We start from the raw sequence: 27,625 nt of genomic DNA, 5'->3' as shown, positions 1-27,625 counted from the left end.
CGTTAACGGAATGCTTCACCGGCACGCCGCCTGACTACGAAACAAAACTTTGGGAAATGATGAAAGCAAGCGTGCAAGATCAGGTGAGGTACTCTGTCTCTATTTTGCACACGCGGTAACACTGGCGGATTTTTAATTAAGCATGTAAACGAGAGTAGAAGCAGGTGAGCTTTATACGTTCCAAATCATAGTCAAAAGTTCTAAAAAAAGGATTCAAATAATTTTTACTCTCTCTGACACCCATACAAAGTCATAAAAGTTGCTAGGGTACAGTAATTCTTGCTGTGCGCTTTTCAATCAATGACATAAGCCGGCTCAGCCAAATACTCATTTAATTACATGCAGCAATTTTTCTTTTGCATGTGGGCTTGGTGTGAAGACCGCTCATTTGTTGAGCGTGCTGTTTGTTTGTTGGTTTTATTCTTCGAAAGGGCTACGTGCGCGCTAGATTTCTTGTCGTTTGCTTGTCACACAGCAAACAACTCTGATATAAAATAGGGAGGCGGCGTACCAGTTAGGAGTTAACCCGCTATTGTTACGTACTGGCAGGCTGCGCCGGGATTAGCATTTTTATTCTATTCATTGTCACCAATCTGTGCTGCATACAAGAAGAATGCCAATACTGATTCTCATTCCTTCACGTCTTGTTTTATCTTTAGTTTGGTGCTACCGACTTTTTAAAATTCACAGTGAAATAAAAGAAGTGTGAAAGAGAAGAACTTCGCATTCGGCCTAACAAGGTGTGTTATAGAAACCCCGTAAAGTCGCCACTCCAGGCATCCTCGACGACCAGGAAGGTTGTGCAGACCCTTTCTTCGGGAAAGCCGTATACCTCTCACGGCACGCGTCATAGTTTATTAGTTACGGTATCATATTATTGTGAGAGTACCCGAGAGAGAGAAAGAGATACAGAAGGCAGCGAAGTTAGCCAGACGATAGTATCTGGCATGCTACCATCCAGTGAGGAGCAGAGAGATAGGACTGGAATGACAGAGCAAAAGAAGTTATTAAGGTGAACGAACAACTACGCTCATGAACACATGAGAGCAATCCACTCAATGTCGTTCTGCGAGGCCAGTAGATCACAGGAAGCCTTGCGCTTGCAAGCTTTCAACTTCTGTGTTTAGTCTGGACGATGGCGTAGTAGTCTTTTTTTTTTTTTGGTAAAAGCTAGTCGTTTAACTTCTTGAAGACATCACTAAGATATTTTCTCTTTGTGCTATTATACCCAGGACAGTCGAACTGTTTCTTCGCCGCCACAGTGTTCACAGGTGGTGGTGGTTGCCCTCTAGGCTGCATTAGTATAGTAAATGACTCAATGTTATCAATCAATCAATCAATCAATTGATTGATTGATTGATATTTCATTCAATGAGTGAGTGGGTGATTGAGTCAGTCAGTCAGTCAGTCAGTCAGTCAGTCAGTCAGTCAGTCAGTCAGTCAGTCAGTCAGTCAGCCAGTCAGTCAGTCAGTCAATCATTCAGTGAAAGTGTGATATACTTGGATGTTTCCCTTCTTCCGGATTAATTGCAGAACGCTTCCGTTAACAATATTTTGAACGCTTTGAGCTGAATCTTTTCAGAGAGTCACCTGGCCACTTTGTTTGTTCAATGGAACAACAGTGAAACACCGCCTAACGAGACGTCCATCAGATCACATGTGGCTACCAAGGCACTGATCGCTGAAAGCAAAACAATGTCACTGCGTAAGTCGAGCCTGTAACCTGTAAGAAGTAGAATAAGAAGTCGTAAACTTCATAGCAACTATACTTTACAAAAAAAATCAATTTGTACAGTAATGTTGCAGTACGTCAGACCGAACGAAGCTCAGTCTTCGCCAAAACAAGCTTACCGCTTTGTCTACTTGGTGCAAGAAAAACGGCTAAACACACAACGCTTCCACTCCTCTTTCGTTGTTTCGTTTTCAAAACGAGGTGTTCTACAGGTCCCGTGCTCTTCTTTGCAGAGTACTGGGCAGCGTCGCGTTGGGGAAGTGATGTCACGTCGCGCGAAGTCTTTCCGCGCTGCCTCGGGCGACGCAGACATGTGCAAGGGAGAATTCGGATGCCGAAGTGATGGACGATCATGCTGCGCAGCAATGTGTTCAGAATTCGTGGTCCTGTGTGCCGAACAAGGCACCCTGCTCTTGCTGCCGCGATCCGGCGCGGTCTTACTATAACTCGGATCAGGTGGCTCCCGTGTTCAATTTTCCGTGCTCATGTTCTCGTATGAGTATATATCTCGCACACGTCTCTTCAACAGTTCCCTCGGCCCCCGTCGCGTTTTTTTCCCGTGGGTCCCTATCCATTATCTCAAACAGGCGAAGGGGCATTGCCGCAACTCCCTCGTGAAGCAAGGCTGAGGCCGTGACGAGAACAGACTATAGCTTTTTGAGCAACATTTTTGGGAGTCCGTTTGTATTCCGAACTAATTTCAGCTTGTCAGGCGGGATTATACCGTAATGCTTTGACTTGGAGACCATAACTCTGCTTTGATTGTGGTTATTGCTGAAGCATTGCTAACAATAATCTTGACAACATTGTATTCAAGCAGACTTGAAGGTCTTAAATGAACAGAAAACAAAACAAAAAAGTGTTCTCTTTGTCGAACATTATCAATCTGGCTAACCATGTATTTCGAATATAACGTACGTTAAGCTATTATACATTATTTGGTTGGGTTATTGTACGAAGTGATTAGATGTGGTGCAAAAGAACGAAGTTGTAAACCATGATGCCCTCCATGCGATAAGTTATAAACTGTTCCTTATAATAGCGTGATGCCTTTCGTATGCACTGTAAGCCGCTTTTGATGGTCGGCAAGTTTTCTTGTTATGAGAAATGTTTCTTTTCTGTAATTGAACAGCGGACGTGCTTAATTTTTTTTGCCCATATACTGAAGCGAGACGTCAAATCACGTATGTTTCTTTTGCAGGCAATCTGTGAAAATAAGGACATCAGAGAAAACATCCAGACAACAAAATGTCGACGACCATCGGTGTGTTTGCAGCCGACGGGTGCTCGTACCCACGTGTCTTAGCTTCTTTCGTATCGGATCGTGGCAAACCAGCTAAACTGTCTTTGGTTTCGCACAGTCTTCTCTTCTTCATAAGCAATCAAACGTTGGCTTTGTCTTCCATGTAAACATCTTCAACATTGCTCTTACGCTCCAAGAATTTGCGCACTCATAAGTCCCTTCTATTGGCATTCTGCCGCATGCTCTACGTGCGTTTCATTACAGAACCCTGTACGTGGCATTACTGCTATGGATCTGCGCAAGTTACCTATATTATTTACAATATAAAAGTGCGTATAACAAGAAATAAACCACGAAATAATCCAAGCATCCCGGTGTTTCACTCTCTTGACTGTTTTACATCTGCGTTACAAACGTCGAGGTTTAGCCTTGCCGCTTCTGAACTAGATTACTAGGTGTTGTTATTGTACCAGTGTACCCATAGCTTTTAACCATGGCCAGTTATTCATAAAAATAATTCAAAGGGGTAAAAACATGAGCTCGTTGGCATGGCTTCATCATAAAAAACAGCGTGGGCACACTGGACAAGTGCTGTTATCTCTTTTGTCCCGTGCGCCCGCGCCGTTTTTACAATATCAAGATAAGGTTTTACACCAATTTTTGTTCCTATACATTGACCTAACCATGCACAATGTGTTAGATGTCACTTCGTGCGTAAGGATATTCCGTATCTCTGTAACTCGTCTATACCAGTTTTACTGACCGGGCGCTATGAGGCGAGTGGTTTTCAGCATATTCTGCATTTTGTGATTGCATTTGATACGAACTGTAGTGCCGTGTGGCTAGACTGCATATTGTGTTGGTCCTCATGTGGCGGTAGCAGACGAATTTCTGATTTTGTCGTTTGGTTAAGCTTTGACTGACTGAAATGAGTCATTTTTTTGCTCTTCCTTGGCTGTGATAAGTCGTCGTTATGATATCTGTGAAAAAGGGTAGCCTTCACCGCAGAGGATCACCCAAATATCCTGAACAATGTACAATAAAAATATATGTGTTGAGTCACACTGCTAATACCCTAGGACGTATTCTTAAGACCTAAAATAAAGCAGAGTTCAAATAAATAGAGTTTGGCACATTGTACACTTAATAACATGCATAATACGCGAAACAAGCGTCCTCAACTGTAGATTTTGACAAATTCTCACACATATAGGAGGCACTCACAATTTTGTATGCATAGTCAGCACAGGCGGGGCACTTTATATTTGTTTGTTGCACACAATACCTTATGCTGTGAGATGCTTCAGCACCAGTTTCTCTAAAATCGAAGACTACCTTCAACTGTCAGTCTTCAGCAAAGAGAGAAAGACACACACAAAGTAAATAGATATCTAGAGGAAGGCTTCACCTTGAAGTCTTCCACAGATGAGATGTACGCCCGCAGGAGGACTTAAAGATGAAGAGGAAACTTGCACACGCCCACAAAATACACCTCACAACTGTGTACAAGCTGAAATGCACGCGTCGCGTTGACAAACACATATACTGTGTAAATACAAAGGCACACAATAACAGCTATTTCCTCATACCCCATTTCAAGCTAACATACTTGAGTACACTTAATGGCAGACACAAACGTATACTATATAGCACACGTGCATAACAGAATGGAATCAAGAATGTATAGGTTTTTGTGAAGTCATACAATCTCAAAGACCAAAACACTGTATTTATTATTTGATTTCTTTCTTCTCAAGGTTCACTTGCCAAAACATCTTGTAGATTTTATGACGTGTGTTTATCAAAAGAGTTTAACAATTTAGAGCGCTTGGTATTCTACAAGGGAGAGCAGAAAGCCGTCCCAATTTCTCGAAAACATGTGAACGTCAAAGCTAGAACAATACAGTATGCACTCTATTCAACTTAAGGAAGACTTACTATTATCTAACATCCTCCACTTGCTGCCTGCGTTCTTCCCTGAGTCACAACAGTCTAGTACACGCAAACGTATATTATTCGAAACCTAACGAGATGTGAGGATATATTTGCGTGTGCGGAATCATATTTATATAACAACCACGTTAAAATCTATTGTGAATATAAAGACATGTTCCTTTTTTAGCGCACTTTTTTTTCTGCACTCAACAACAAACCGCGGGCATCAACAAGCATCAAATATAGCCTTCGTCTTCATGAAGTGTTTAGATGCGTCAAGCTTTCAAGTCATGCATTTGCCTGTATTGCTGTCAATGGGGCACTGCTTGTGAACAGTGACAGGGTATAACGTAAAACATTGAATGATAATAGTGATTACTGCGAATAAACATTCATGATATTTGTCATTACAGCACATGCGAATTCAGAAAATCTATTCATCGCAGTGCACCTAGAAGCACGCTGTTCAGTTATTCGCTTCACGAAGCCTTCATTTCACACATTTCAGTTTGCATTGTGAAGTGTGCGCAATTCGTTGTGTGGCTATATCGACTTCTTTGTTAATGCAGTTTGATCTTCACGCCAATGTGGCTCTTTTTCAAGTCATATCATTTAGTAAACTTTGCTAAAGTTGTCTTTCATTATTTATTGCAAACTTAGGTCATGTCAAGTATCACGCCTTACATTCTTTCTTCAATAAGTTATGCGTAAATTAGCTGACATCGTATCGACAAATACCATACATCCACTTCGAAGATGCATCGATCGAGAACCTTAAAAATATATTTGATAATTTTTCTATCTCTTATATGTCGTTTAAGAAAAAGCCATGGCATGTCAGAACCACTTTCTCATTTTCGATTCATTTTTTATGCCAAGAACACTCGCTTTCTAAGGTCATATCTAAGCCACAGAGTCGCTGATTGCAGGAGATAGTTCCAGGCAGAATTGGGTAGCACAACCGACTACTTTGACAGTTGTTCTCTCACTTGGCGTTCACTTTTACATGATCTTACCTGATGCATCAGTTCATTCGTCAAGCCTCTTGCACGCTTTCTTTCCTTCTTGCTCAGTTCTGACCTAAGTTTCCGATCGAAGCGTCAACTGATTCGATTAGGATGAGAGTGGAGGGAGCAGCTCACAGAATTCGATAGCGGCAAAATGTGTTGTGAATAGCTTTGTAGGGGTTCTCGGAGCAAAGATAGGACGCTTTTATTAGGCAATTTTCTCGTGTCATCGGGCGGGAAAGGTCAAGGTGTTTGGGGTAAATCAGACAAGGCGTTTTTCACGCCGCTGGCTGTGATTTCGAAAAGCGAGGCCATATAAGAACGTGACCCCTGGGGGCGTATTTGGTGGCTTGCGATATCTATTCGTCTATCGGTTTACAGAGGTTTAGACGCTCTGGTGGTATTTTTCTTTCTTGTTGGTTCGCAGGGTACTTGAGCGGTCCAATATCTCGTGCCAGAAGCTCAGTTAGCCAAGTGTAATTGCTGAGGTCTTAGTGAACAGAGTATAAGGGTATATTATGCTCATGTGCAAGATTAAAAGAACAGAAATTCACATTCATAAAGGTTATGGATTTTATGGTAGGGCGAGTATTGCGATGAAAGAATGTTTCCAAGGTATGTAAACAGAAATAAAATACAACATTGCGATACAATACACCAAAAAATTGAAGTCACAGGCTAGGGTGAATTCCGACATTTTCGGCATCCTCTCGGCTTTATCTTGCCATTATATCTCACCATATATACTCTGCTTCCTAGCCGGAAAGAAAAATCACAGCATATTGACGGAGTGAATATGAGTGGCTTGAATCGTCCGTCAGTCTGTCCTCGTTTTCCTCGGTCCATTCGTTCTTGCTTCTGTGCATGCGTGTGACCATCTGTCCATTCGCCCATTCATCTGTCCGCGCGTCCTACCATGCATCCATCCGTGCATCTGTCCGACCATATGTGTGGCAGTCCGCGCATCTGTCCCTGCGTTCGTTCATGCGTCCGTCTGTCTATCCATGCATTAGTCTGTTCTTCCGTTTGTGCATCCGTTCATGCATCTGTTTGTGTGTCCATCTGTCCATCCATGCGCCCGTCTGCTTGTCTGTCCGTGGGTGCTTCCATCCACCTAGAGAACATTCCAAGTGTCACCATCTTACGCATTTTCATCCTATATTCGTCATGTAGAAGTACCGCCATCAAGCGAACAGCCTAAAGGTTAAATGAGAAGTGGTGGGCTATCTACTACTACTACGACGACTACTACTATACCTATATTGTGGATGCACGACACACTGCTTGAGGAGCTTCGCCCCTAAAACAAGATTTATAACTCTCACTTTTTTGCCTTGCGAAGCTGTTCTCATCGCACGTCGGTCTGATTTAGACCAACGTGCGATGAGAGTGGATGGCATCTCAATACAACAGCTATTGCAGGGTGTTAAGGTACGACTTTTATGACTTTTTAGACCAGCAGAGAAAGCTAATGATGTCATTCGGGCTCGTTTAGAGCTTAGAAACAGAGAGCTGGGAGAATATAGAATTCCGCCCATATAAAAAAAATTGTTCAATATCATCGACAATGCTCTTGTTCTAGCAATGCGTCTTTTTGGTGACAAAACACCCAAATTACCAATTTAATTTCTCCATTCACCAAGCAAATAAAACGAAATAAATTTCGTACAGTAGCTTGACATTTCGCAGGCTCTGTGAAACACCGCGCCATCAACAAAGAAATAAGGCCGGACTTTGTAACAAATTCAGCTGAGTAGTTTTCTCTTGGTCTGATTCTCAAACACAATATCGATCAAGCATTTTTTTATCAGAGACTCTTAAAGAATTACCACAACGTGGTCTTGACCTTTTACATCTCTCCTCTTTTCCGAATCCACTTACACATGACCTTCTGAGTCTTCCTCGTCAGCCCACAAGGTCACCAATCTAACCGAGTTCCTGGTATGCTCATCATCATCTGTGTTGTATTTTTTCTGTTTTCTCTTCGTCTTTTTATTCCTCTACAACCTGTGTCATAAAATAATAAGTGGCCAGGGTGATAATTACAGGCCACTTCTGCTGTAGCCGTCATCATGTCTAGCAACATTCGCATGTTATCCCGTTGCATGAATCAACAGCAAAAAAGGGAATAGTAACAGTGTAAATACGTTTGTCAATACATTGATAAATTTTGGACTAGTGGCTTTGAATTCTAACTCTGTTCGATTGCCTTCCTCTTTCACTCGCAAGAGAAGTACACATACTCGCACTTTTAGCAGTCAACGACAGATTGTCTCGTTTGGCTCACAACTTTATTCTTCCAATACTTACCAAGCGGAAGAATTTATGAAAATGAGACGGAATAAAAGCAGTCTTGCATATTTCAAGACTTTTGTCAATAGATTACAGTACACCGATAGTAATAGCAGTCAGACTATCCCTTTTATTGGCACCCATCTATTATCACCTCTTTTAGTAAAGAAATTTCTTTGTTGTGCATACGTTATTGACTACTGTTTGTTGTGCAAGGCAGGGTCTGTTATACACCCACTTAAATATTTTAGGTTGCAAAATGGCGTGGAAGCATTATTGTTGTAGAAGCCTATTGCAGTATACTTAAGTGAAGCAAAAATTATCATCACGTGATGACATCATCATGTTAGTAACAAGTCATTAAAACTGTGACGCAAACGAAACGTCAATATAATGTCATGGCGATGTTTTCCAAGTAACGCCACGTGATAACGTCATCACCCGACGTCACCACCTCGTCAAACGTCGGATCACTTTGAACGATGATGAAGATGACGAAGAGAGCGCATGCCTGTTCATGATGATGATCATTTCTGTTTTCGTGTCCTTGATAAATGGCCACCGTAAACAGCCCCATGACTAAAAGAGCACGCGCAAGGGTTCACACCTTCATAATGCACGCACACGTGAGCGCATTTACGTAAGGACTTCGTGCACAACACACTAGACGGGGAAGACGCAGGTGCGTCCAGAGGCATCCTCTCGCTATTCATCCCCGGAGTGTCAGCAAACACGGTGCGAGGCACAGACGTTCGAAGACAGTGCTTCAACGATACTGACTTCAGCCTCCTTTTCAGGAATTATCTTGTCTGCAAAGTGTCGACACCTGTGTTCACTCTTGCTGCTTTGGGAATCGGCTGTTCGGCAAAATGCAGCGTCATATTTTGACTCGTTTGTGACGGGGAAACACGGCTGTTATGAGCAAAAATGTTACGAGATTCCAGTGTTTTTGCCATTAAAGCGAGGCAGCTTGGTTTTAGACCCACGTAGGCACGGGTTTATCCAGAAATGTCAAAACGATAACGCCAATAATATTGACCCCCCCCCCCCCCCCCACAGTTTACGGCATGCGTAGTTCCGAGTGCCAAGCGTGGCCTGCGAATACTCGACGATCACTGGTTTCCGCTGGTTATGTGCAGATGCGCTGTAAGCGAGGTCTTTTCCATTTGAGACACCCGCAAACCATAATTGCCCACTTTTAAATTCACCCTAACTGAAGACGACAATTTCGTTATCTCGCTGAAGGTTTCACATCCCGCCCCAACAGCGCCGTTGCACTGCTAGATGATACTTGAAGTATTCGTGTAGAGTTACATAGCTGCGAGCACCGCCACCCTATCGAGACTGAGCCCCACGCGAGCATTTGCGCCAGCGTCGGCCACCAATGAAACAAACGAAAGTGCAATTACAATAGGCAGATATAGAAACAGCATGTACGCAAGGCTTCGCGTTCGCGTTTGTCGCCACTGCGCATGCCAAGTACAATAACCTCAAGGTGGCGCTCGTTACGTTACGCAAATGGTGGGTGACCACAAAGAACGTTCGAGTACGCTACTTTAAGTGTCCCTGATGTTACTTTACCAGCTGTCGACCGCAGTGGAATCGCGATGAACGTGCTAAACATTGCATATTTGCTTAGGCGCACTTTCATGTGTGCCACATGTGTTACCTTTTAGTTCGGGCAATTGTGTTTGTTAGACGTCAGGGGTGGCACCTGGGGTGTTCCTGCTGCGGAGTGGTAACTAAGAGTGTTCACTGAGTTAGCTCCAAGCAAAGAGAAAGGAAGCGTAGCAAACGCCAGCGCTGTATACAACACGGCCTTCTGGTGGTCACCTAACTAGAGCACGCAGCGCCTAGGGTGAGGGCGCTGCTTGCGTCGCTCATTGGAGAGACCACAGCTGCGAGAGAGCACAGCGGCAGCCTGGCGGGAGCAATAATGAGAACTTGTCTACACGCCGCAAGCAACGAACCAGACGCGAGCATAAGAAGCTTGACGAGCTAACGAGGTCCCGGAAACTCTCAAGTTCAAGTGATCACCTGTAGAGGGCGAAAAAATCAACCGCAGCGCGTTTTTGTTTCAAACACCCATAGTGGATCTACTAACCTCTCTCGCCACTCGCGCTATTGCGCTGATTTGTAGGGGCGCCCTTGTCCGGGTTAAGTTTTATTTTAAAATGATTAAATACTACATCTTTGCGTACACATACAAAGCAACTTGTTCTTCTAGCAAGTAGTTTTTTTTTTTTAACATGTGCTGCGTCATCAGTTTTTTCGTAATAGTTTTTGCTCCAGCTGACTGGAGGTCAGCAGCAGCTTCTTGACATCATTATCCTCATATCAAAGTTTGCGGCGGCCAGCGGTTGTGACCGTTGCGACGGCAGGTAACGTTTCGCGGTACGTTCGGATGTGTCTCGGACTGTTTCGTTTCGCTGTAAATATTTCGTGCCTCTGCAGACCGACACACTCTTTCTCGTCCTGTTTATTTTGACTCGTTTCAATGCTTTCGCGAAGGGAATTCAAGTTACTTCCGGGGAACGAAGCTGGTGGGTGTTCTGTGGAGCAACCTCCTCAAATTTCTGTTAACGGCCCTGCTCGACACGACGTACGCACTTTCGGCTTCCCTGGAATCGCCGACGCTCTGTGTGCGACTGCGCCGACCGCTGCCAGGTGAGTGAAAAATGCGCGACTGCATACGTCACAACTTTCGTAGCGAGAACGTCATTTTTCATACGACATTTCGGTGGTCACCACGTGTTTTCGAAAAATCGGCCGTTTATGTTGCGCTGATCGAGCGAATAATAGAGCAGAAGAATCCACATTCTCGCATGGCGTATGCTACGTGTTCAATGAACGCTATGGCGATTACGGCTATTTGCTTCTGGAAACCTGCCAGTTACAAGAAAATAAGACATATTGCACAACAGCATCTTGAGTCCTTCAAGGTCCGGCTGCTTTCAGTGACGTCCTGGTAACCATGAGTGTGGTGACAACTCATGCCTTTTAGCTTTGCATACTTTGTAACCACTTATTGTTAACCCTGCTACTCGTCATGACAATGTTTGACTTAGTACTTCCCTACAATGCCCGTGCACGTAGTGTCGGCGGATGCACTTGCACAAAAGCGCCACAAAATGCATTTATGTTCAATTAATTGTTTTATTTAACCAAGTTTTTCGAGGAACGTGAGAAAAAATGAGAATACAAAAAAATGATATAGCATTGCTGTCTTAAACTGAGGACCTTCTTGAAGACGTGCACCGTGGCGGTGTAGAAGTGATAGTCCCTGGCTGCTAGCTCCAGGGTCGCCGACTTGATCCCGGCTGTGGCAGTCGCAGTTCGGTAGCGGTTAAATGTCTGAGTCTCGTTAATTGGGCTATATCAGCACACGTAAAATAACACTAGATGGTCGAAAATTCCGGAGCCCGCCCACCACCAAACCATGTCTCATAATCATAATCGACACGTAAAACGACTGATGTTTCAAGAAGGTGGGCGTAAGTCTCGTTTTCTCAAAGCCTACATGCTTTGAGCACAAAAGAAAATGTGACGCTTCAGCCAGGATGCGAAAGAGCGGATTGTTTAAAAGTGGTTCTAATATAAATGGAATTAGTCGTGTGTATAACGCTACGGGTTCAACAATATGCGTCAGTGCGCTGGTTATTTCCTTGTTAAGAATAATCTTTTGGGGTTTAACGTCCCGAAATCACGATATATGATTATGTGAGACGCCGTAATGAAAACCACGGGAAATCTTGACTATTTGGTGTTGGGTTTTCACGAGCACCCACATCGCACAGCACACGACCTCTTCCATTTTGCCTCTATCGAAATGTCACTGCCGCAGTAAGGAAGCGAATCCGCGACCTTCGAGTAAAGAGCGGGAACTGTACCCGCCACAGCACCGCAGCGGACTTCTTTCATTGTTGTACCATAGAAAAAAAAGCACTAACATTATAGAGCATGAAGACTGATAGAAACACAAGATTAGCGTCTCGACATGCACTCTTGTGCGGCGTAGTTTGCGTGTTTCACTACATTCTTCAATGAATTATCTAGTATACAGCTAACGATTCAATTATGTTCTATTTTTTTGAAGCAGGCCTTACTTTTTGTTGTTTATTCGGACATTATCTTATGATTTGTCCGTTGTCTCTTTCCTTCTCAAGAATTAAGTACGCTAATTTGATGTGTTAGTGCACTGATCATGGTTATTTCAACGCGACTGCACTGAAGAGCTCGTTTCGCAGAAATTCTTGCGTCGGCGTTGTTGCTGGTGAGCGAAAAATATTATCTTTCCCGTGACCGGAAATTTGTCGAAGATTGAAATAAAGTGAATCAAACGTTTCATTCGTGAGAGAATCAGGTGCTCCACCACAAAGCCATGGTCCTGTCTGCAAATGCTTTGAAAAAGATCACTACAATAATGTTACGCAGCGAACAGAAATAAAGTAAAATATAAAAATAACTTCGTTCAAATGAGAGTGAAACCAGGCCTTCTGCTTGGCAAGCAGATGTCCCACTATATAATCACGGTGTTTATGCAAACCACGCACAATAAAAAAAACACTATATTCACGTCAAGTAGGGAAAGCAATCTCCTGAAAGAGGAACTTTGGTGCATATGAGACCGTAATAAAGGAATGCCGTTTTGAAATAGCATTAACACCACTGTATCAGCTCGGTTGGTTCATATTGCTGATAGAATCATCAATTATTTTTAAATAAGCAAAAAAAACAACTAATCGAGACCGAAACAGGCAGCTGCTCCGTGCTGGGTTCACGATGACGTCACGACACGCCACCACGGCTGACCAAGGTGTAAACATAGCAGACGTTATTTTTCTATCGCGCCAAAAGTAAGTTGGCGATGTCATCTGACGCGGAATCAAGCTGAGCCAGCTCGTCTGAACTCCACTGCAAGGCTGAGTGATTATTGCAGCTACTATCTGATCGCTGAAGTATCGTAGTTTGATTTTGACCCACCGGCGCGTGAAGCACCTGACGGGCCCGAAATCGATCTCCTTGTTGCTCAATATTGTGCATGCTTGGTGCAAGACCTAATGTCAACGACGACCAACATGATATGCAGCTAGCAAAACCTAACTGGTGCTCGCGTCCTCGTCGTCTCATAGAATAGGGCCTGAGCTGTGCCCATCTGCTGGGCGAAACAGGGTTTTGAAAAAGAGAAGACACATCACATACACAGGGGGACCCATGTTTACAAGTGTGATTCCAGAATGGGCTACCAAGTTTGAAATTCAAAATTACTGTTTTATAATTTGGAACATATTACCATGGTGCCAACGAGAATATACGTTCAAATTGAAAGTGAATTATTAAAGTTACGCGTGGTGGAAACGAGCGGAATAAAATAAATTGTTTCCGAACGTCAGTACTCATGCTCAAATTAACGTTCGCACAGTTCAGGTGCGGTACTTTGACCACACACAGACGAAAGTTCCGTTCAGATACAAGTACAGCTTGACGATTGGCTTAGATGCACGACTGCTGGCATTGATTGATTGATATGTGGGGTTTAACGTCCCAAAACCACTGATGATTATGAGAGGCGCCGTAGTGGAGGGCTCCGGAAATTTCGACCACCTGGGGTTCTTTAACGTGCACCCAAATCTGAGTACATGGGCCTACAACATTTCCGCCTCCATCGGAAATGCAGCCGCCGCAGCCGGGATTCGAACCCGTGACCTGCGGGTCAGCAGCCGAGTACCTTAGCCACTAGACCACCGCGGCGGGGCCGACTGCCGGCAGTGTCACGCAACCTATGGTGAGCGTGAACGAAAACGTCGGTAAGTACAAATTTGACACAATGAAACGAGTCAGAGCGTAGGCGGCCTTCGTGAGGAGCGCCTAACGCGAAGCAATATGCTGTGTTGTCACCCCATGCGTCAACTCGGGTATCACGGTAGTTTTAGCGCCCAAAACGCAGAAGGACGCAAAAGAACGGCGTTGGCACCACGCCCTTGTTTTCCGTGCTCTTTTGTTTTTTGCGATAAAAAAATAGAGGGGAAATGAATAACCAACATTCACAAGCATATGACTCTTAGACAGGGTTGACTTAAAAGCTAACAGGCGCCATCCCCACGCCGTATTATTAAACGAAACTGGATGTTCGTCGCGCGTGGGGTGCCACTACGATTCTATTCAAATTCCTCGCTGTATACCAAAGCCGCAATTGCGCACTTTGCTTCTACTCCAAACAATTCAAACAAAGAAAAAAACTAGCCTGCATTCGCACAATTTTTCTATCATCCGGGTGAAACACTTCACAAAGAAATGCTCGCAATGTAAACAAGCGCTCACTTACCGTTAACTTGTTCAAAAAATTGTTTCAAGGCGTTACTCTTGCGTTCGTGCAGTTAACAAAGTATTGACCGCAGCAACGCGAAGCGGTACTTACTTATACTGTTTCACTTCGAGTACTTGATGACGTAATTCCGCAAGTCTCCTTTTCAGTATAGTGCATCTTCATAATAAGCAGCACGGGATAGGGGTACAAGAAGCCTATGGAGAGTTTCGCATCTCGTATAATTGAATACCTCTAGTTTTGCGTACAATCAGTAACACTTTTCTGGCTGTCACACCAATTTCTTTGATTACGCTTTCATGATTTTCTACGATAGCAACTACGGACATCCATGACCACAAAGGGCATGTTTATTTACTAATCAATCAATAAGTATGAACGTTAGTTTTGTTGTAGAGATATATCAAAAAGCGTCAACGTGACTGCCATATATCTGAAATGATGTTTTAGCTACTAAACACAAACACAAATTGTATAGGCTCTCTTATATCATACTTATATCAATGTACAGTTTATATTTCTGCAGGAGCACGTTTTACATTCGCGTTACACCGATCCTTATGAGGGAAGGATAAACCGTGTTTTCTTTTTCATTACCCGGCCATCGTTTGTCTAAAGAATAAAGCGTAAATTTCATTTGTTTTTTGCAGTGTTTTGTAATGGGTCAGTTTTTAGGAAATCTATATTTTTAGGACTCAAAACACCATCATTTCACAACAACATGCGAAGAGGCTTTTCAGAATAGCTTAAACCATGGGCGCACTTACTCATTTGGGTTCACAAACATCGATCGAAAGGTCACACCGTTGGCTGAGAGTGTAAGGCCCACGGTATAGCTTTATGCTCTCCCATAGCCGAGTACCAAGTACTCTAATAAGTTATTACCTTTTTTCTAAACATGTGGTGGACAATATCCGTTCTTTACAATTTCCGGCGTGAACTTGTTGACGGCGTAATTTTTTTTTCAACACGGCCTTGTCAAGTATGACGTCCTTGGGATGCCTTTATGCTCTCCCTTAATGGAGTACCGAGTACTCTAAATAGTAAACCGCTCTTACCCCTATATTTCACACTGAAGTGTCCACTTTCTACAGCGACCGAAATTTTCTTGCCACCGAAACGCAGCATCGTTCACACTGGAGGCGCCACGCGTCGCCGATTACCCATCTACTACGGGGCGAACGTGGGATAGATGTGCTGTCACCCGGTTCTTGTCGTGGCTCGCAAACAGGCTATCCGATGGTCTAGTGTTCGACGATTCTCCTACGCAGGAAGCAATTGGAAGCAGTAATATTTCTCTTCAGTACTGCTTACTTTCTTGGCAAGTCGCTGTCTTTTAATGCATGAATATAAAAAAACCAGCAACGCCGCTGGCGTCGGTGGATTCGTCATGCTCTGCAAGACCACGACAAGCTCGGTCACCTCTTTCACGAAATAGGGACGTGAAGTAGGCACAAAGTGGGTTCGACTCCCGTTGGTTACAGCCCTCAGTTACGTGCACTGTGACATCACAGGGAAGTAGGGCTTGGCTGCGATTGTTCGAAATTGCTTTACAAGCGCTCCTATTGGTCCGTGGCGACCGATTCAGTGGCAGACGCCGCAAAAATTGGTCTGAGAGCAATCGGTGCTAAGAGGGCCCTCTCGTCGGATCTCACTGCCACCGAATCGGATTCGGCGCACTTTCGGTGGCCGGAATGCTCAGTGTGAGCGCGTTCTTAGGGGCGACGCTCCTTACGCCACGGGTCGTATGTCCCGTGTCGTAGTCGTAGTAGCCACCTCTAGTTAAGTCCTTAGAATGTCCGCTGGATTGCGGTACTTGTATATGATGAATATATGATGAAAAGATGCGAGATGGCGGTACATGAACTCTTCACTAGATGGACGGACACATGGATTGATGGACAGACAGACGGGCACACGAACAGGCGGGCGCTTTGCCCTACTCATCATCATTCACTGCCCTGCCGTGGTGGTCTAGTGGCTAAGATACTCGGCTGCTGACCCACAGGTCGCGGGATCAAATCCCGGCTGCAACGGCTGCATTTTCGATGGAGACGGAATTGTTGCAGGCCCGTGTGCTCAGATTTGGCTGCACGTTAAAGAACGCCAGGTGGTCAAAATTTCCGGAGCCCTCCACTACGGCGTCTCTCATAATCATATCGTGGTTTCGGGACGTTGAACCCCACAAATCAATCATCATTCACTCTAGGGATATGGTACATTTTTTTTCTATTCCCTCTCCACCTTCTTCAATCGTCTACAGATCAGCGCGCTAAAATTATAGTACGGTCCTCCTGTGGTTAGCTTTAAGAAGGCAGCGTTACTGTGGCAGGTTGTACACTTCTAGGGCGGTACTTGTAAATGCACACCTTGTATATTTAGATGCACCCGTCCACGTCCACGCATGAAGAAAAGTCACAGCATATCTACGGTGTGAGTGATGAGGAGTGGTGTGAACAGGACGGATGTACGGATGGACGCACGGACGAACAGACGCTCCCCCTCTCTCCCCTCGCATTGCTGATGCGGGCATGCAGCGTCTGCTAGTGAGCTTCTTGATTTAAAAAAAAGGCTGCTCGCGAGCTGTTTAGCCCTCTCCCCGCTCACTAGTATGGACTCCTGGCCATCAAGGCCTCACAGGAAATGAGGCGGTGCACTCCAGCGCACTCAATCCCCGGGTTATTGCCTCGTCCACAGATGAACCCCGTGATCCAAAATAAAATGTTCGTCTCTTAACTTATAGAGAGATAATTAAACATTACCGGAACTCTTACCGCCGCTTTCCTCCACCCTACAAAGGACTCAGGAAGGCGAAGAAGAGAAGCCTTCTCCGTCTATCCACCAATACGCTTCTGCGCCAGGCATTGAGTGCTTAAACACTTTGACTCTTCCTTTTCCGGTCTCAGCCAGTACTGTGTTGAGGTGGCTGACAGCTCAATCCTTCTTTACCCCCAAACCCAAATCCAATCAGAAAGGACTAGTCAGCCGTCCTGCTTAGTTCGCAGGACATTCCGGCCCAACAAGCCATTGTCCAGACTGCCAGAACAGCGGCCACGACCGATGGGGTCCCTGACTAGGGACGCCACCTGACGCTGTAGGAAAACTCACCCATGAAAGGCTGGTTTGCCTAGCGACCTTTCTTTTTTTAAATAAATGTTTACCACCACCATCACGCTGCACAATCGTCCAGTGGCCAACAGAGGGAATACTGCGCTTGCACAAGCGGAGCCATGAACGCGGTGGTGTTCAGTGCCAACGCGGCTGTTTTCGCGTCGCTGGTGTGACAGCATTCCGTCAGAGACCGCACGCGCGGCTGTTTCCGCGAGTGTCGTGTCTTCTGCATGCGTTCGTCTGAGGCTGGATTTCAGGTCAGATAATTTTTTGTATGGGGGGGGGGGGAGGGAGCATTTATTGATAAAGACGAGCTTCCATACGAAGTAGGCCATGTGCATAACTCAGAAGAGCTTGTCTATGTGGGCGCATGCGTGTTGAGCATGCTGAAAGGTCCATGTGTGTCCCAAAGGTGCATCCCAAACATTTCGCAAATCTAAAGGAAACAAAAAAATTGCCCGCAGCTTCCCTCGGGGGAACACTGAGGAGGATGCGGAGCATATAATTGGTTAACGGGGTGTTAAAGTGCGACTTACTTGGGTCGATGGCTAAATTGGTTAACGTGGTTGTGAAATGGGGTGTTAAATTGCGACTTACTTGGGTCGATGGCTAAATTGGTTAACGTGGTTGTAGGAGGGGGTGAACACGTACACACGTATGCGAAAGGGCGGCGCTGGTCGAAGGGACGTCGATCATTGTGTTTGTGGATTCGTTGGAATTCATTTCACCGCGACCTTGGACGTCGACGCGCCGTACAAACCAACCGACGAGCGGCAACTGAGCGAGCGAGCGCCGACCTTGAGTTTATATACAGCGCGACGGCGCATGCACTGTCAGCTGTCGAATGTTCGAGAAGGGGGAGAAGCGCAACGGCGCATGCGCACGCGTCAGCTGCCGATGTTCTCGAAGCGCGACGGTGCATGCGCGCGCGTCAGCTGCCGATGTTCTCGAAGCGTGACGGCACATGCGCGCTACATTATACAGCTGGCGAATGTTCGTGAAGAGGAGAAGCGCACGCGGTGTGTAGAGGAGGAAGGGTGCACAGATGGTGGAGGAGTGAAGCGCGCGCGGTGTGTAGAGGAGGAAGGGATGCACAGATGGTGAAAGAAGGAGGAGGAAGCTTGCGGACGGCGCCGCACTACAAGCCTCGAGTATTAGATGCTCCGCATCTAAAAAAACAGGAACCGGTGTGAACACTGGCGCCGGCCGCAGCGTTCGAAACCATATCACCCCACGAACGCGCGCGCCGCTAGAGGCGTTCCACTCTGCAGAGAGTTGAGGTCCCTAAATGAAACAAGGAAACTAGTATCATCTAGGGACCTTACAGAGAGTTAGAAGCGCCGTGTATTAACTATAAGGGGAAGCGCCATGTATTAACTATAGGTGCTATGTGGGTCTCTGTGTCCAATCTGAATTTTCTGCCTTTCATTGCCCATGAGCAGTGATTGGCATGTTACAGTATACGAAATACTGGTCCATCACTGTGTGTTTTGCACCTCCCCAGATTTCTCTCCTGCGCAACGCTGTGATGAGCACCAACGTCAGCGTCACCGCCAGGGTAAAAGTTAACGATTGTTGCTTCGAATCTACACATGGTTCCCCTTAACGGGAGATGACGTTATTTTCTAAAGCTTGGTACTACAAACTTCTTCCTGTTTTGTTGTATTCCGCCACCATTCTAATTGGGCTTCCACGCAATCAATAGAGCTCATGATCATGAGCAGTATTAATAACGCATTGCCACAACCACTTGCCTGCTGCTGTGTATCAAGAACCAACGCAGTGTGCAAAATTCCCGCACAATAGTCAGAAGCCAGAAGCCATCAGCTCCAAATTCCCAAAGATTCGTCCCGTAAGTGTAGAACGCGTACCCCGAAAATAAAGTTTCAAATTGTAGTCTTAGAAACTGCGCTTTTCAAAGGCACGTTTAGCGTTCATACTACAATTATGAACAGACTCGGCAGCCACTGCTAGAGCACAACAAGCGAAGGCCGTGGTAGGACTGCATTTGGCTGTCCCATTAAATCCCTGCATTCAGTTGAAACAACATATCCCAGCTTTCAATAGCGAATCCATTGACCTTTCGTGAGGACCCAATCCAAGCCACTCGACGATGGGCTGGTTCGGCCGACTAGATATATCGAGTGCGCGCAGATGCTTTCAGGGCGTTCACAGGAAACCTATTTCGGATGAGAGCAAATCGATGTTGCACCCATGATGACAAAAGTGGTCTTTATTGGCAAAAACACAGATGCTTCAAAAAGTCAGGCCTTGGTTAGTCATTGGGGTGCTGCGCTATCAAACATACTGACAGATGCACATGATAGATGCGACGAGCTGACGCTATTTCCTTTTTGTTCAACTGGATGGAGCAATGCCGGCGCAGTCATGAATAAACAGCTGGAGGTGGCATCTGCCACCCACGTTTTTATTTCACTAAGTTACGTGCGAAAAGAAGATACGTCGTCATTCAATTTACCTTCATAGATATATCGGTAACTCAAGATGTCCAATGACACGAAAGCCACATTAAACATCTCGTTATTATTTTAGACCTAAGGAGAGGCGCTGTTTATTTCAGAAAGCTAGTCCTATCTTGACGATCCTCTACGAGTTTGTGCGGGTATAAACTATTGGCCGAGAGCCCACACATCTACAAAGCAAGTGCTGCTGCGATAGGTCCCGTCTTTGAATCGCTTCACCACTGAAGACAGCGTGTCCCGACAAGCAGTGTGCAAGAATTTCGATCGTCAACGACGTGTCCGCAGCAATATCAAGGGCATTCACTCAGTAATAGAAGTGGCGTGCCCAAAGATGAATGTTAGAGATGAGCTTTATGGCATCCTGTTACACTCTTTCGGAAATCACTCTCAAGTCTTGTCATGCATTGGCCTATGAGAGATTCAGCCTTAAATGAGAGAGTAGCTGATGGAATCATGAGATTTCCCAATGGCATGTTTTCACACAGTATAAAGTATTTCAAATGTTCAAGCTTGATTACTCTAGAATTTTTTAAGGGTATCATCACTAGTTTTGAATTGTCCACCGATGCGGAACAATGATTGTGTTGCCCGGCAGCTGACGCGATGTTCGCGGTGTCGATCCCCGCCGCGGCAGTCGTCTTTGAATGTTAGAGGCCCGTGTAGTGTGTGATGTCAGTCCATGCTAAATACCAGGAGGTAGTCAGAAACTGCACAGCCCTCCACTACGCTACGCAAGCTCTCTGTCGTATATTGAATTGAAGAACACACACACACACACACACACACACACATATATATATATATATATATATATATATATATATATATATATATATATATATATATATATATATATATATATATATATATATATATATATATAAACCGGGCGCCCCGCCGCGGTGGTCTAGTGGCTAAGGTACTCGGCTGCTGACCCACGGGTCGCAGAATCAAATCCTGGCTGCGGCGGCTACATTTACGGTGGAGGCGGAAATGTTGTAGGCCCGTGTGCTCAGATTTGGGTGCACGTTAAAGAACCCCAGGTGGTCGAAATTTCCGGAGCCCTCCACTACGGCGTCTCTCAATATCATATGGTCGTTTTGGGACGTTAAACACCACAAATCAATCAATTGTATAAACCGGGACACTTTAGAGACGTAGTGAAGCACGAAATTACATTTCCACCATCTTCACTTCAGGTCATACCGGCGTAGTTTGAACTCGAACACGTAGATCAGCGCGAGCATCATCTTTAGAGACCACATATGCCGCGAATTGAGTTGGTTAGCTCGGGCGTTTGCGCATACCAGTCGTTACACTAAAACATTTATTAGCGTGTTTGAATACGCGTGTACTGTACAAATACTCTCTTCGCTACAGGCATTTGATTCGACCCCGGTGTATATTACATTGACCGTCAACATCGCATGTATCAGCTGTGATTGGAAAACAGTTACTAAACTGGAAAGAGCAGTAACGGAAGGGTGTAACATAAATCAAGCTCAGTGCGGACCATAACCACTACTACAGAAAAGGACCAAAAGAAGAATAGAAGTACTAGAGGAAAAGAAAGCTTTACAGCACGTGAAAGTAAACAAAATTATTCAAGAGGTGGTCATTCGGTCACGAGTAATTCTGTACACAAGCTGAAAACGTAAAGCAATGGTTCTGCGTAATGAAAAACTCAGAATGCGTTCGCATCGAAGTCCTGTGAAAACCCTATCCAATTGACTTTTATGAGTGCCATGTCAAAGGTGGCCTGTTTTTGTTGTGTTAGGAAAGGGAGAGTCGACGCCTTGCCATAATTTTAACAGCCAAGTGGTTGACTTTATATAGGCCTGACTTCATACAGCGTTGGTTTCAGCTGTCGTTCCAATTACAATTTGGCAGGCGCTCCCCGGATGCTACGAACGGAATTTGCCGGTATTGCCATGTTGCGGAATCGTAAGAAGTTTAGCATGCAACTTCCCAATCGCTTCAAGCTGACAAACGAACCATATATGTAATCATATATGTAATACAGCATTTGACAGTATCCTGCGTATTACTATTGCACTGACCATTATCAGTATTTTGCTCGTAATGATTGATCACTTCGGGGATTCCTAATGAATAAATAGGGTGAGTTCTTTATCGCCTATAGTACAGCATACAGCATAGATGTGTTTTTTAAAGGAGACAGAGAGGCTCTGTTTTGAATGTGGGATCATGCATTGGGTTCACCTAGTTCGGTTTAACGTGGCTAAAAAGCTGGAGTGCCATTGCATGTCTCAATTCATCAAGACTGAGGGGTGCCTGGCTTCCGTGAAATCAGTCAGTTCTCTGGGGCTGTCGATTGTGGACTTTTTATGCCCCTCGTCAAAGCATCGTTCCTGCAAGATGGCAAGTTTAATATTTGTTCCTGTTAACTTCCTTGGCCTTCCTGTCTCTCCTTCTTCTATGCCAAGTCAGCTAGATGGAGTGGAAAAGCAGCATTTGTTGCTTCGTTATTGATGCATTCATTTATTTGTTTGTTTGAATGTTTGTTCAATTAACTGGCTGATTGATTTTGTTACATTTTGAAAAGTCAATGTAATTACACTAAAATCAAAGTAGTCTGCTATTTAACGTATACTTCTTGTTATTTTGAAGAGGACCAATTCTGTAATTTTCTCCTTACTGCTTGTTAAGGAATGCTTTCCGTTTTGATATATCACGCTTTAAATCAGCAGCATCCACTCCTGACCAATATTTGTTCATTTAAAAGATTTTATCCCTTGCTTGAAAGCTTGTTCGCAAAAATGCGTCTCTCGTAGCAGTAAACTGCAGTTAATTTCCGTGCGTGTGCCTGTGTATTTTAGTATTTGTTCCTGTCTAAAAAACTGGTAGCACTGCTTATAAAATTAGAAAACGCTAGCAAACGCTGCCTGGTCGGCGTTGCGAGGCGAGAGAAGGAGAAACGTAGGAGAGAGAGACTGGGGGATTCTCATTTGCATTAGTTATTAATACGTGGGGTTTAACGTCCCAAAGCTATTATATGATTATGAGAGATGCCATAGTGGAGGGCTCTGTGAATTTTCACCACCCGGGGTTCTTTAACGTCCACCCAAATCAGAGCACACGGGCCTACAACATAGCCGCCTCTATCGGAAATGCAGCCGCCGCAGATGGCATTCTAACCCGCGACCTGCGGGTCAGCAGCTGAGTACCTTAGCCGCTATACCACCGCGGTGGGGCGACATGCGCATTGGTGGCGTAAACGCTACTAAGAGGAATGGCTACAGTGGGGATCGAGTGTAGGCTAGCAGACGCTACCTGAGTCGGCGTTGAGAGGCGAGAGAGGGGCAGCGCAGGAATGAGGGGGAGAGGCGCGCATGCGCTGTAAGGGTGGTCATGCCGCACACCGGATTGAGGTCGACCATAAAGCGCTTTGCTTCTGCAAAACGCTGTAATAATAAGGCAATGTCTTCAGCTAATAAGGCGCGAGCCGAAGAAGAATTATTTGGGGACGTAAAGCCCCATGACTGCTGTCTTGTCCTTGATTTCGAACCCAAAAGTAGCGCTTAGATAACCGTAGCAAACACGTTTAGCTGCCCGTTTTAAACTATATTTCGCTAGAGTGTTGATAGAACTCAATTTGATAATCATTTGCACGCTGGCATTGCTTGCTCATCAGGTATCAGATTAACAACGTTCGGGTGGCTGTTTTACGTCTATCACATGGCTGCAGGAGATCTGAGCACAAAAATAAGGTAGCAACTAATTGTTGATTCTTTCATACCTGCTTCACAAAACATACAGTTACGGTGCTACGTATCAGTTAAAAAAGCATCGTGTTTATAAACAAGAAGTTTGAATGCACTATTGCAAGCGACAATGTCGCATACGGGCAGTGCGTTGTGAACGCATTGGAAACCACGCTGTAATTTGTTTTACTGAACAAGCATCGATACAACGTAAACAGAGAAAGATTCAAATTTATTGATTTAATCATACACCACGGTTACTTGAGGTGACGGTGTATATCACAGGATATTTTTACTGGAAATTTAAATGTTTTCTACAAGAAAAAGGATGCCATATATTTTGCGTGAATGGGTTTTTGGTTAATTGAACCAATTATAAAAAATTGCGCTAATAATACATTATATGCGCTAAACACAAGAAAAAAATATGGGCAGCTTGCGTTATGCATTCATCTGTGCAGCGAGTACATGCTTACTTCCTCCAATACAACGCTGGACCTCCGGCAGAGCTTTCGCCGACAGGGCCTTAGGTCTCCCACGTGGGGACGTCAAGACCTTGTCTTACCGCCACCTCGCGGACCTGCTGGATGGCGCAGAGTTGGTAACCGAGGCCGGGGCTGCACAGGGCTGTGGCCAACCACAGCGGAAGGGTTCAGGATTTAGCACCTTGTGGATTTTTGGCGCAGTTAAAGAGCATGTGATTTATAGCGGCAACCTCAATATGACATATCTTGCATATATTCGTCGGCTATATATTGGGGTACAGTCCGTTAAACACTGATGGGATGGGATACGTGTGCGTCTGCAGCTGTCGTAGGGCCGCCGCCTGCATCCTGTTCAGCTTCTCGCTGGGTGGACGAAAGGTTCGGTGGGCCAGGTAGAAATTCTATAATTTATTTGCGAAGAGTGGATGAAGCATGTCTACTTACAAATCTTCTTGACATTTGTGGCTGAAAGATCACGACTGCTCTTCTGCCTTTCCCACTGAACTTCATTCACAACCAGGAGGTACATTAGGCAGCGTGGTGTGTAGCTTCTCTCACTGGAAGAAAAGAAGAGGAAGCAAAGAAGAGAACACTATCATTGTCTATGCGCCTAATCCAATTCCGAACGTAGGATTATGGCTTGTGCGTGGGCTCCAGTGAGCAGCCTTGAAGCAAAAGCGAAACAGTTGACGGACGCTGTTGGGCAAATCCCTCGTATAACAGGATTAAGGTTAGCTCTGTCGACAAAGGCTGAGAGTCACTTTGCGTCGCAATACATTTGCATCTGATGGGATCGGCTCAGCAAGCGAAATAAAATTAAAAAAAAAACAATGTCCAAGGCCCTCTTTCAGCAACGTTCTTTGGTGCGTTTTTATGCTTTTTAGGAACAGCTTCTCATGCTACTTCGCTGTATTATCCTTTCGAATTGACATTAGATTTATGTGGGGTGTTTTCCATTCGATAGATTCCCACTTTTTTAGACTTTCGCAATGGCCTAATTATAAAAATCCAACCAGAGAATTGAAACTAGCTGAATACGCAAAGTCACTCGAGGGATACTGTAGATGCCTAGAGCGTATTGTGAGGAGTCCCCTGTTCATGTGTAGTCTGCCAGAGCGAGTACTCTTTTTCTCTGCACAATAGTGAACAAACTTACAATTGCATTACCTAAAGCCAATGCTTTAGTACACAGGCTGCTTTTCAGTAGAAGTACTTGAAAATTTAGCCGCGGTGTCTTTAAAATAACTCAGTTTGGTCAACACTTTTTGGGGAAGGACACATTCCTGTTACACTTCAAGTTGAATCTTGTTTGACGAATATCATTTTCTGCAATCAATGACATGACGGGTGCCACCTTGTGTGTTATGAACAAATGAGTGAATAAAATCACGCGGCTACAGAAAGTCAACTGAATCTGAGAGAAAGCTCATAAAAAGCTATCACTGCTGCCACTGAGGTCTCTCTCGTAGTGATATCTTTGTCTTTGCGATCAGACATGTAGTGAATAATTAGCACCCCTTCATATGTGTACACTTAAATACATTATTTCATGCAGGTGACTAGTCTTTTTGAACCGTCTTTCCGTGTTTTCAGAGCGCACTATTTCTCCGCAGTCTGATGGTTCCTTTAAGGTTGTCGTTGCTATAGAGGAGTGCTAGAACGTATTGCTTTTAGAACTGCAGTGAACATGTCTGTGCGAACTGCCCCTTTTTAGAATTTATATTTACATCAATCGAAAGGGCCATGATACTTCTATGTAATTTCACAGACCATTAGGACAAATCATAAGCCTGCTTCAATTTAAAAAGAAAGGAACAAAGTGCGTTAAAATCTGTGCCATTTAATGAAGTTTGGTGCAGACCTAGGCAAGACTTCCACGTTTGCTTTCTCGGTTACTTTCTTCCCATGGCAGTTCCGTACCATTGACTGTACATTGTCTAATATAATAAGTATTATTGGACGTCTTCGCAACCGGTATACACTGAAAATGGGAACGCGAAAATCCAGAAGTAGGTCACGAGTGGACTGGTAAGGCGCAGATGTGTCCTCACGTGAGTGCTTCAAACACAAAATTGGTTTTGGAGCGACAGTGGCAAGATCGCGTGATCTTATTAGCATCAAAGAACTGTTTTTTTTTTAAATGGCTGCAAGAAACTGAATCAAATAAGGCGCAAGTTGTAATATGACAATGGGTACACGTTTTGTGTACTTTCTGCTGTATCTTTTGGAAAAACCATCCGGCATAAATCAATTCGAAAATATTGCGGTATGTGTACTCACAATCACAAATTTTCTGCATTGACTTTTTGGCACTTTTACAGCGAAAGCTCTTAAGAGATCACAATGGTCGCGTGCGCCGTAGTCTCACCGCAGCCGAAGCTGGTGTCCGAAGCCACCATCGCACAAAATGAGAACAAAACTAGGTAAATAAAACATTAATGACACAAAAGGATTCAAACCCTGCAAGCCCTGCAAGCCACCCATGTATTCTACCACTCAGCTACGCCGGTGCTTAAAACTCCTTTGAAAACTGACCACAGGCATGTTTCATACCGGCAAAGGAATCGCATAAATGTGTGTAATAAAGTGCTTTAGAACAGATAAGAAACAGTAAAACGTTACAGAATGCGAATCACTCAACTAGTGGGTCTTTTAGTGGTACAGCTCATTAATATAGCGCTAAGCATAATTCTTCATCGTCAGCCACAGAATCGAAATATGCACAAAATTCCTTGCAAGTGTGTAGCGGGTACCACGCTTCTACGAAGAATGATGAAGGATGGCTTGGTGAATCCTCCACGCTACGAAAATTATGACAATTTATGTAGTGAGTATCCTGCAAGTACTTGTGTAGCAGTTACTCATATAGTGTTTAAAAAGTATCTGAAAAGCCACTTTTTCATATTTCGTTGTGGTGTTTTTTAACTTTTTTAATCACGACTATACTCAGCTTGTCCTTCAACTCATCCTATAGCTCTTCTTGCTTTTTTCAGCGTAGTTCTTTCTTTTCTCCTGAAAATATCGCGTTTGTGAAGTACTGATGAAGCCGCTTCTCTCAGTGTTGTTTCCGTGACCTGAATGGTTATGAACAGTCGCCATTGATAAATATGAGTGGTTAATAGCTTCTGTCACTATCATAAGTGTTTCAAAGAGTTGAGCCACGTTCGCTGTGAAAGAAACAAACTACCTAAATAGCACAACCTCAGTTGCAACTGTCGTGCTTTTTACGGTTCGTATTAAGTGAGCGTTCTCTGTATTTAGGATAACGGTTACCCTAAACTCAGTTG

The 27,625-nt window shown here is 44.5% G+C and overlaps 1 long non-coding RNA gene across 1 annotated transcript in view; it reads right to left on the bottom strand.

Moving 5' to 3' along the window:
* Positions 1-6,613: 6,613 nt before the first annotated feature.
* LOC142777291 (uncharacterized) overlaps positions 6,614-27,625 on the bottom strand; it is an 85,500-nt gene continuing 64,488 nt past the window's right edge. The window contains exon 3 of the long non-coding RNA XR_012888012.1: positions 6,614-7,031. This is a non-coding gene — a long non-coding RNA (uncharacterized LOC142777291). The remainder of the gene's footprint in view (positions 7,032-27,625) is intronic.

Source organism: Rhipicephalus microplus, chromosome X, assembly GCF_043290135.1.
Source record: "Rhipicephalus microplus isolate Deutch F79 chromosome X, USDA_Rmic, whole genome shotgun sequence".
Taxonomy (NCBI): Eukaryota; Metazoa; Arthropoda; class Arachnida; order Ixodida; family Ixodidae; genus Rhipicephalus; species Rhipicephalus microplus.
The sequence above is the reverse complement of the archived record's forward strand: the minus strand, read 5'-3'. Positions and strand labels throughout refer to the sequence as shown.